Raw genomic sequence first — 10,885 nt, forward strand, 5'->3', positions numbered from 1 at the left:
TTCCCCTGGCAACTGAATCTTGTGCTGTGACTCTGTTCATCTGGGAAAGAGTGGGAGGGGCATGTGGCAGAGACAGAGACACCCAGAGAGACAGACACAGAGAAGTCATAGGGCCAAATGGTGCTTGGGTGAGGACCCTTAATGGGCCGCTCTTACATGGAACTTGTGATGGCAGGTTCCTAAATATTGTTTGGGTGGCTATTCAATTTTTAATTTTAAAGATAATTAATCATTATATGATCATGCCACCACATGCCTGTAGAGACAGAGGACAGCTTGCTGCAGAAATTGGTTCTGTTGACAGACTTACCTACTGAACCATCTCACCTGCCCAGTTTTCATATTTTTGTTTTGGTTTAGTTTCTATAACACAGAGTTTCACTCTGTAGCTGTGGCTGGTCTGGAACTCACTATGGAAACCAGGGCGGCCTCAAATTCAGAGATCCGCCTGCCTCTGCCCCCAGTGCTGGAATTAAAGGCTTGCACTACCAAATTCCTCATTTAAAAAAAAAAATCATGTGCATTGGTTTTGCCTTCCTGTATGTCTGTGTGAGGGTGTCAAATCCCCTGAAACTGGAGTTACACTCAGTTGTGAGCTGCCATGTGGGTGCCAAGAATTTAACTTGGGTCCCCTGGAAGAGCAGCTAGTGCTCTTAACTACTGAGGCATCTCTCCATTCCCCTCTTTCCTCTCCTCTCCTCTCCTCTCCTCTCCTCTCCTCTCCTCTCCTCTCCTCTCCTCTCCTCTCCTCTCCTCTCCTCTCCTCTCCTCTCCTCTCCTCTCCTCTCCTCTCCTCTCCTCTCCTCTCCTCTCCTCTCCTCTCCTCTCCTCTCCTCTCCTCTCCCCTCCCCTCCCCTCCCCTCCCCTCCCCTCCCCTCCCCTCTTCTTTCTTTCTTTTCTTTCTTTCTTCCTTCCTTCCTTCTTCCTTCCTTCTTTCCTTCCTTCCTTCCTCCTTCCTTCCTTCCTTCCTCCCTCCCTCCCTCCCTCCCTCCCTCCCTCCTTCCTTCCTTCCTTCCTTCCTTCCTTCCTTCCTTCTTTGACATGATTTCACATAGGGCAGGCTGCCCTCAAACTTTCTATGTGGCTGAGGATGATCTTGAACTCCTTCTGCTCCTGTCTCCACTTCCTCAGGGTTAGGATTACAGGCCTGCTGGGTCTATGCTGTGCTAGGACTCTAACTCTGGGCTTCATGTGTGCTAAACACACACTTCACCAACGGATTCATGTCCCCAGTCCCAGAGGCTGCTGATTTCTAAGAACCTAGTCTGAGTTTGTGCAGTACCAACGAAAAACACAGTTGGGAACATGTTTGGTTGGTGAAGTGCTGGCCACAAAAGTGTGGAGACCCAAGTTCGAACAATTTTAAGGGCAATCCTTTAAAATAAAAAAATTTTTAAAAATCCTTGCACTAAGGAGAGAAAGGCAGACCTCTGAGGTTCCCTGGCCTTCCAACTTAGCCTAATCTTTGAGTCCTAGGTCCCAGAGAAAGATCCTGTCTCAAAAAACAAGGCCACTCATGGCATATAACATTTTGTGTATATTGTGTCTGAATGTTTGAGCCTGTGTATGTCTGAGCATGTGCGTGTGTGCATGCATGGGTGTGCCCAGGTACACACGTTTGTATCAGCATGGCTGGGCAAGGAAGGTCAGACAGGAGCCTCAACCAGTCTTCATCAGTCTGGTTCCTCTCTCCTTCTCACCCTAGCCCCTTCCTGGCATCCACCATGTTTGCAAACACTCTCTCTTCCTCTCTGTGCCCTGCTTGGCTGCAGGCCCAGACCAAGGCTACAACTCAGGAATGGATCATGTGTCACTGGCTCCCAAGCCCCCTGCACATACACCCCAGTGCCCCTGCTGTGGCTACAAGGCGTTGCCTGGTCGGGGGCTGGCAGATCATGTGTGTCTATGTGTGAAATGACCCCAAGGACCCCTGGATTCTGGATACGAGCCAAAGCGGTAGAGATGACAGTTGCTATCCTGGGTAACCAGTGGGGCGCCTGAGAATAGAGGCTCTTTAGAAGGAATAGATGGGGACAGCAAAGGGGGTGAGCTGTGTCAAGACGTCCTGCCACCTCCTCCGTGGATCTAAAATAGCATGAGCAATTAGGCCAAGAATGTGTCCCATAAAGCTGGAGGTGCCTGGGATGAGGGTGTCGCTGGGTAAGCGGGGACTGGAGCCGGGTGGTGGGGCACAGGGGCGCCTGTGCATTTGTTAATTGGTGGTGGCAGCTGAGGATTAGCTGGAAGGTGACAATGACAAGGCACGAAGCTGAGCAGCAGGGGAAGAGAGAAGACTCCTAGGGAGGGTCCAAGTGGAAGGACAACACTAAATTAACAATGCTAACAGCTCCATTTCACACTAAGGACACCTACCTGCTCACAGCTGCTCCCTGATCACTGGGTCCTCCTTCTTAGCATGCCAAAGGGGTCCCAAGGATGATCCACACTTCACCTTTCAGGCTGTGGTGCTGCACAGCAGCCACAAACCCGGTCAGAGCCCACACACCTGCCAGCAGTAGAGCTGGAATTCAAATCCCAGAAGCAGCCTCACTGTTGAACCACCAGGGTGCGAGAGGAGGGGCATGGATAAGTGTGAGAGCGCATATGCGGCCATAGCCACAAGAGTGTGGAAGAAAGTGAGAATATGTTTGCATGTGAGTGTGGGTGGGTGTGACACATGAGTGTGTGAGTCGGGAGTGATTGTGGGAGTGTGCATCCATGCAGAAATTAATGTGTGTGAGTGTAAACATTAAGTTCAGGGTGTGAGTGCGGGAGTGCAGGGTGTGACTATGAGATTGTGCTAGTGTGTGCAGGAGTTGACATGACCATGAAAGTGAGTGTGATACGAAATGTGTGGGTAGATTCGAACAAGTGCACAAGTGTAGACATGAGTACACATGACTATGAGCATATGGACACGAGTGTGCATGAGTGAGTGTAGAGGTGCCAGGACTAGTGTGATCATAATCGTGGCTATCTGAGTGTGCAAGGGTGGGTGCAAATGCAGAAATGTTTAGATTTCTGCATTATGTTAACATCTGGTGTTAAGATTGAGTGTACATGTGAATATGATAGTATTTGTGCACTAAGAGGTGAGCACTAGTGTGAGGAAGTGAGTGTGAACACAACCATGTGGGCAGGCATGAATTTGAGTGTGCACCAGTATAGGTGTAGGAGTGTGAATATGATCTATCCAGGTAAGTATGAACAAAAGTATAGATATGAGTTTGTGGGTGTGAGCATGGGTCGGTTATGTGAGTGTACATGTGTGTGAGTGGAAGTGAGTACTGGAGTAATGTGGTCACATGCTCAAAGGTGTGTGTAAACATGAGTATGCACACAAACCAAAGCATGAATACAAAGTGTGACGCAGACATGAAGATGAACTCATTTGTACATGTGTAAGCATGAATGAGTGTGGACATGAGTATGTTGTGTGTGTTCACCCAAGAGTCACAAATGTGTGTGTGAGGGTCAGGGGGGTTAGTTGTAAATGTGAATGTGCAGGTGTGTCCGTGAGTGTAAACATGTGTGCGGGTACACAGGAGTGAGTGTGAGCTTGAGTGTGCAAGCACTTATGAGTTGTGGACACAAGTTGTGCAGGCTAGTGTGGCGTTTCTAAGAGTTAGTTGGGTGAGCAGGGGTATGAACAAAAGAGTAGGTGTGCAAGCGTGTGTGAAGACGGCAGGTGTACATGGATATGCATGGGCATGTGTGAGCTCAGGTTGGGAGGGAAATGGAGTGCTGCCTAAGTGTGAGGTGGAGATGAGAACAGTTATGTTGCCAAGGCGTTAGCCCCTCCCTGAGTCAGGGCACCTGATTGGTACAGACTGGAACTGAAGCAATAAACACTTCAGACCTGGGAGTACAGCCTCCTTTAAGGGACAAAGAAGTGGGGATGTGAGAAGTGGGGCCCTTCACACACTGGAGCAGGCTTTTGCCATCAGCTGGGGCCAGTAAGAGGGATCAGTGAGTAAAGTGCTTGCCGCCAAGCCTGATGACGAGTTCCTTTCCACATGCTGAAAGGAGAGAACCAACTCCCCACAAGTTGTCCTCTGACCTCTATACATGTGTCGTGGCATGTGTGTGCAACACACACACACACATCATATATATGTAACTTCCACCAAGGAGCTACACCAGACCCAGCAATTCCACTTCTAGGTATATGCCCAGGAGACAAGGACAGGACAAAAGGCCACACAGGGTACAAAGGAGATGGCTCAGCCTGCATAAAAACCCGAGACCAGGTTCTCAGCACCCACATGAACAGCCACGTGCAGTCAGAATGTGCCTTCCATTCCAGGGCTGGGGAGGTGTAGGCAGAGGGTGAACTCCAGAGTTAGTGAGAGACTGTTTCAAAAGGTTCACAGCTAGTGCAGGTATCCAGACATTAGGCGGTGACCTCACAGTGACCAACCCTAGGCAGATTGACAAGGCTGCAGGAGAGAATTCCTGCAAATGCCTCCTGCTCAAAGTGAACCAGATCGGCTCTGTGACAGAGTCTCTGCAGGCGTGTAAGCTGGCCCAGTCCAACGGCTGGGGCGTTATGGTGTCTCATTGACCTCCACTGAGGACACTTTCATTGCCCCTTGCCGATCTGAGTGCCTGGCCAAGTACAATCAGATCCTTAGAATCGAGGAAGAGCTGGGCAGCAAAGCCAAGTTTGCAGCAGGTCCTTCAGGAACCCCCTGGCCAAGTAAAGCATGGACTGGAGATCCCTGGGGCCACCAGCTGCTAGATCCTCTGTCCCTGGTGTCATCCAGGCGGCTCAAGGCCAGCCCAGTGCGTGCCCCTCCCACATCACTGCTTCCTTAGACGTCCACACCTGACCACCAGGAGCCCTGCTGGAGACCCAGCTTTGTAATCATGTGATTGGTCTGAATCATTGTTTCTGTCACCTGACTTCCCAGCTAGTGTCTGGAACCCTCGGAACTGCAGTGTAATCTTTAGGGTGCCGAAGGCCAAGACTCCCCCAGTGGTTTACGTGTAAAAACAGAAGCCGCAGAAGCCCTCCCAAACAAAAACAAAAACAAAAACAAAAACAGGTAAACCAGGTGGGGGCAGGGCAGGCCTTTAATCCTAGCACTTGAGAGGCAGAGGCAGATAGATCTGAGTTCAAGGCCAGCCTGATCTACAGAATGATCCTGGACAGCTAGGGCTACACAGAGAAACCGTGGGGGTGGGGGGAGGAGAATCAGGTGGATTTTTGCAGCGGACCTGAGTTTAACAGAGAAACCCAACTGGTCAACGTGATGAGAACAAGGGTCTGAGGATCAGCCCTCAGTTGGACATCTAAATCACCTTGTCCAACTTGAAGGAAGAAAAGATCTTGAGAATGGGAGAGTGGGGAGGAGTGTTTGAGACATTGCTTTCCAGATGTTCCAGACATGACCTGGCCTCCACGACGCACTCAGGAGTGGTTATCTGCACCTAGTTGGGCCCTTCGTGAGCCCCCGCCCCACCCCTCTGAATGGTTCCTGGTCGTTCATTGTTGAGGGGAGGAAAGGGGAAGTCATTTTCTTCAGCGTTGCAAGTAGCCACAATTAAACTCAGTGAGAACATTAAAAACAAATGTGAAAATAAGAAAACCAACTGGGAAGAAAGGCTCCGTCAGGAGGGGAGGGGCACGAAGGAGGAAAACGGAATGAAAATGACCAAGATTCATTATATACAGGGATGAAGCTGTTTTGTTTTTGTTTATAAAAAGTGGAAAACAATTGAAGAAGGCAACAGGCATGAACTGCCGACTTCCACACATACATGAGTGTCCTCACGTCTATGCACACACATACAAAGGCCGCACACGCGTGCACACACATGGTCACGGTAGTGTTACCAGAGAGTGGAGACAACTCAAACATCTAACAAAACAATGCATGAGCAATGTGTGATTCATCTGTGCACGAGAGGCCACCAGGTCCGGTAGAGGAATGAATGGGGCACACACCCTCCCGAGTGTCACAGAAGCAGCTACAGGGGACCACAGGTGGCAATCGCATCTACAGGAAATATCTAGAACAGACGGCCTGTAGTAAGTCAGAAAGGAGCTGGTGAGGTAGCAGCTGAGGTCCTGAGGCTAAGACTGCTAAGAGCCATGGATTTCCACTTCTGGGGGTGGTGTGGGCAGAACACATTCTTAGGTTAGATCCCGATGAATACTGCAGTTATCTTAATGTGCTCACGGCCAGGAGACTGGAGAAGCGGCTCAGCAGCTAAGAACATTTGCTGACCTTGCAGAGGACCAGGGTCCAGAACCCATGTGGCAGCTCACAGCCACCCATAACTCCTGTTCCAGGGGATCTGATGCCTTCCCTCTTCAGGCTTCTGTGAGCAGCAGGCACACCCTCAGAATACAGACGTGCATGCAGGCAAAACACATACAAGCTGGGCAAGTGAGCTTCTGTGAGTTCAAGGTCAGGTTTTCTTTTTCTCTCTGCCTCTCTGCCTCTCTCCCACCCTGCCCCCTCTTTAAGACAGGGTCTTACTATGTAGGCATGGGAGATCTACCTGGTGCTGGCATTAAAGGTGTGTGCCACCTACTAGGAACTTAAAAAAAAAAAAATAACAACTGCCCACTACCCATGCCTCTTGCAGGAAAGAAGGTCAAAACTCGCAGCCAGATAGCCTCGTACAGATAGCCTTGTACAGAGAGACGAAAAGCCCAGCGGCCCTCTTCATAGGTAAGGGTTTGTTCCTTTGTGTGTGGGGGAGCAAGCACAGGGCCTTGTGCACGCAAGGCAAGCACTCTACCGATTGAGCCACATCCTCAGCCCCAGCTAACAAATGTTAACTACATGTGCTAAGACGTAGGGGGTTTTGACAGGTCTTGGAAGTGGGTTCCTGACCAACCTCTGAGGAGTCGATGCTGGATGTCTTGCCTGCAGTTCAGGGTGTGATGTTGCAATACAGATCCAGTGTTCTGAATGGGCTTCCTAGCACCGTGATTTATCTGATCCATTCTTTTTTTTTTTTTTTTTTTTTTTTGGTTTTTCGAGACAGGGTTTTTCTGTGTAGCCCTGGCTGTCCTAGAACTCACTCTGTAGACCAGGCTGGCCTCGAACTCAGAAATCCACCTGCCTCTGCCTCTGCCTCCCAAGTGCTGGGATTAAAGGCGTGTGCCACCACACCCGGCTATCTGATCCATTCTTTAGTTTTCTCTGTCAATAGTCATATCCCAGGTGGATCATGACAGATACACATCTTGCTTTATCTGACTGGAGATATTGTCTTTGCTCCTGCTGTGTGTGTGTGTTATATGTTTTGATGTGTATGTGTGCATATGTGTGTGGTGTATGCTGTGATATGTGTGTATGTGTGTGTGTGTTGATGTGTATGTGTGCATATGTGTGTGGTGTATGCTGCGATATGTGTGTGTTATATGTTTTGATGTGTATGTGTGGTGTGTTTTGATATGTATGTGTGCATATGTGTGTGGTGTATGCTGTGATATGTGTGTGTGTATGTGTGTTATATGTTTTGATGTGTATGTGTGGTGTGTTTTGATGTGTATGTGTGCATATGTGTGTGGTGTATGCTGTGATGTGTGTGTGTGTGTGTGTGTCTGTGTGTGTGTTTAATGGAGCTCAAGTTTATAGTTTATCTACACCCATTGAGCTTGTTAGTTCTATGCAGCTACTGTTCTGGGCTTGTTGCAAGCTGGCAAGCAGACACAGAGCTCAGCTGTCCTGAGGGAGGTGTCGAGGGTCAGGGCCAGCAGCGGGTGGGGCTGGCTACCCATCCTGGCTGTGGGCCCTGGAGCCAGATGTTTGGGCTTAGCTGCTCAGCCAAACAAGGATAGGATGACTGAGTAATTAGGTACCCACTTGTTTGGGGCTAGCAGAAGGTATCCGGGGGTAAAGAGACCTTGGCCTAGAACACCCATCACACCCACACACCTCTGGTTTGCAGACAAGACAAAGAGTGTCCCCCAAGTTGGGCTCTGGCAGACTCAGAGAGATGATCTGTAGAGGGTCCACCTGATCTCGACCAGGGATAGAGACAACTGTTTTTCCAATCTGGGGTACTGCTCTATGACACTCTAATGAGCCAGGACAGGAAGGAGAAGGCAGCAGAAGCCCTATCCTCCCAAGTTTAGCTCTCAGTAGTTATTTAAGTCTTTGGCTTAATGAGATTTTAGGACCAGAGAGTCCCCTGCATATGCCGTTGCCTGCTGGCGGGACCAGAGTGTCCATCTATTAAGACCCCTGGGCATTATCCCACTCCCTGCCCGAATCAGTAACTGGACCCTACTGGCCTTTACAGGAGTGTAGGGGCGCCAGGCTCCGTCACCTTCAGTGACCTCTGAGTCGTGATCTGGGAAGAGGAGGAGGGACTGGTTTCCTGGCCACAGTTTTAGGGGTCAGAACTGGAGTTAGAGGGGTGGAGTGTCTTCTAAGCTGGTCCTCAGTTTTCAGACCAGTAAGAAGAGGTGCAGATATAGGAAGGCACCTGCTCTGGTCACTAAGATGGGTGAGTCATAAAAGTCCTAATCTGGAACCCCAGGACGAGGTCAAAGAAGGGGCATGGCCATTATTGTTCCAGGGCTGGGTTGCAGCTCTACTGTGTGGATTTGATGATGGGCTAGAGGGCCCTGAGTCCTTTCTGCAAAGCAGACGATGACTCCTCCCTTGCAGGGCCGCAGCGATGTGGATGGGAAGTAGTTTTCAGGCGGTGCCTGCCTGAAGTCCCAGTCCTAGGAGAGAGAGTGCTCTCTTCTCTCTCTGTCTCATCTCTCTCTGTCTCTCTCTCTCTGTCTCTCTCTCTCTGACACACACACACACACACATACACACACACACACACAGAGTTCACATGCTAGGCACAGAGAGCCATAGTTAGTTGTGTCTGGGATCACTTCTGTTTTTAAGGGGTTTTTCCACTAATTCACTCACTTTATTGGGGGTGCATATGGAGGTTAGGGAACAACTTATGGGAGTTGGTTCTCTCCTTCTATTATTTAGGTTCCAGGCACCCAGATCATCAGGGCATACATAGCAAGTGTCTACCCACTGAGCCATCTCACTAGGCCTGGGCTCAGTCTTCATAAGTGGATCTGTACCACCTGGCATCTCTGCCTGTACATGAACTAACTCAATGGTAATCCTCATCCTGTGAGCTTAGTGTGATTAATATTCCCATTTTACAGAGGAGAAAACTGAGGCTCTGAGAAATGAACAAAAATTCCCGAGCTATACAGGCTGCAAGACTAGACACAAGCCCAGTTGGTTCGATGTGGCCACATAATCCTATCTGAACTGGACATGAAATTCAGTTGGTAGAATGCTTGCCCAGTATACATGAAGCCTTAGGTGCAACCTTCAATGGTGCATAAAACCAAGTATGATATTGTACGTCTTCATTCCTAGCACTTGGGAGATGCAGACAAGAAGGTCAGAAGCTTGTGGGCATCCATGACACACTGAATGACATGCCAGATTGGGCTACATGCATGGAACCTTCTCTCAAAAGGGTCTGGAGGAGACAGATTTGGGTTGCTAATCAAGGCTGCTGCAGGGACTGGGGCACAAAACGGGGACAACAGATCAGACACTCTCACCACGTACCCTGCAGAGCCTAAGCGTGCTCAGAATTACAATGTTCCCGTCCAGCCATCTCCGCATGCCCATGAGACATACACTATTATTATCCCCGTTTATAGGTGGGGATTGGAGACTAAGAGGCTCAGTAGCTGGCTTAGGACTACCCCTAGCAAGGACTCCACCCCGGCGTCCAGGCTGAGAGTGCATCTCCTCCTCCGCTGCTGAGCTGTGGTAACAGTACCCTCCCCAGCCAGTGTTAACGGAGATGGAACGACAGCCGGCTGCAGAGCCGCTAAACCAGCGGTTCTCAACCTGAGGGTCATCCTTCACAGGGGTCACAGAAGACATCCACATATCAGATGTTTATGATTTGTACCAGTAGCAAAATTACTGCTATGAAGTACAACAAAAATAAATTTATGGTTGGGGGTCGCCACAACGTGAGAAACTGTATTAAGTGGTTGTAGCATTAGGAAGGGTAAGAATTGCTTCAAACAGAGTCTGATACAGACACACCCCATAAGTGCTTGTCCATATGACGATGATGTTGTCCCACCTATTTGGACTCATGAACTGTGTGCTCTGTCCTCAAAGCTGGGCACACCATGGCTGAGACAGCTTCCTGCCTCCAGAGATTCATCAATGTCAGGACTTCATAATGATCACCACTAGCATGATCAACATTAGCACCAGCATTGCTAGCACATCAGTGTCATCATGTGTCCGCCATTACCAACATCACCTCTTCATCACCACCATCATCACCATCACACTCACTGTGTGTGTTTCACCATAACCATCAATAGCATCTCCACTGTAATCACCACCATCCACAGTTCACCATCGCCACCACCAATACCATCATCACTGTTTGTTATCAACGCCATCTCCACAGTCACCACAAAATTACCCCCCACACACACCATCATAACCTTCACAACTAACACCACCATCACCATCCACACACAATCATGGCTTTCATCCGTAACACCGTGACCACCATCTTCATCATTATACCACAACACCACCACACCATCTTTGTCATCATGCTCATCGCCACTGACATCATCACACCATTATTGCCATCATCCCATCACCACAACCACCATCACAGCATTGTGACCATCACCATGACCTTCATCATAAGCGCCATCCTGTCACTAACCATGATCCCTATGAACACCACCGTCACCCTGCCATCATCATCAATACCATGAGCACATGAGCATCAACTGCCATCACCTCACCATGATCTCCAACGCCATCGCAGGTGGCATTGACAAGTTAGGATCAGCATTGTAACCCTGTCCCTCCAGAGCCCTTGCTCCCCAGTAACAACAGCC

This window comes from Mus caroli, unplaced genomic scaffold, assembly GCF_978045245.1.
Source record: "Mus caroli unplaced genomic scaffold, Mus_caroli_1 scaffold_8, whole genome shotgun sequence".
Lineage (NCBI taxonomy): Eukaryota > Metazoa > Chordata > Mammalia > Rodentia > Muridae > Mus > Mus caroli.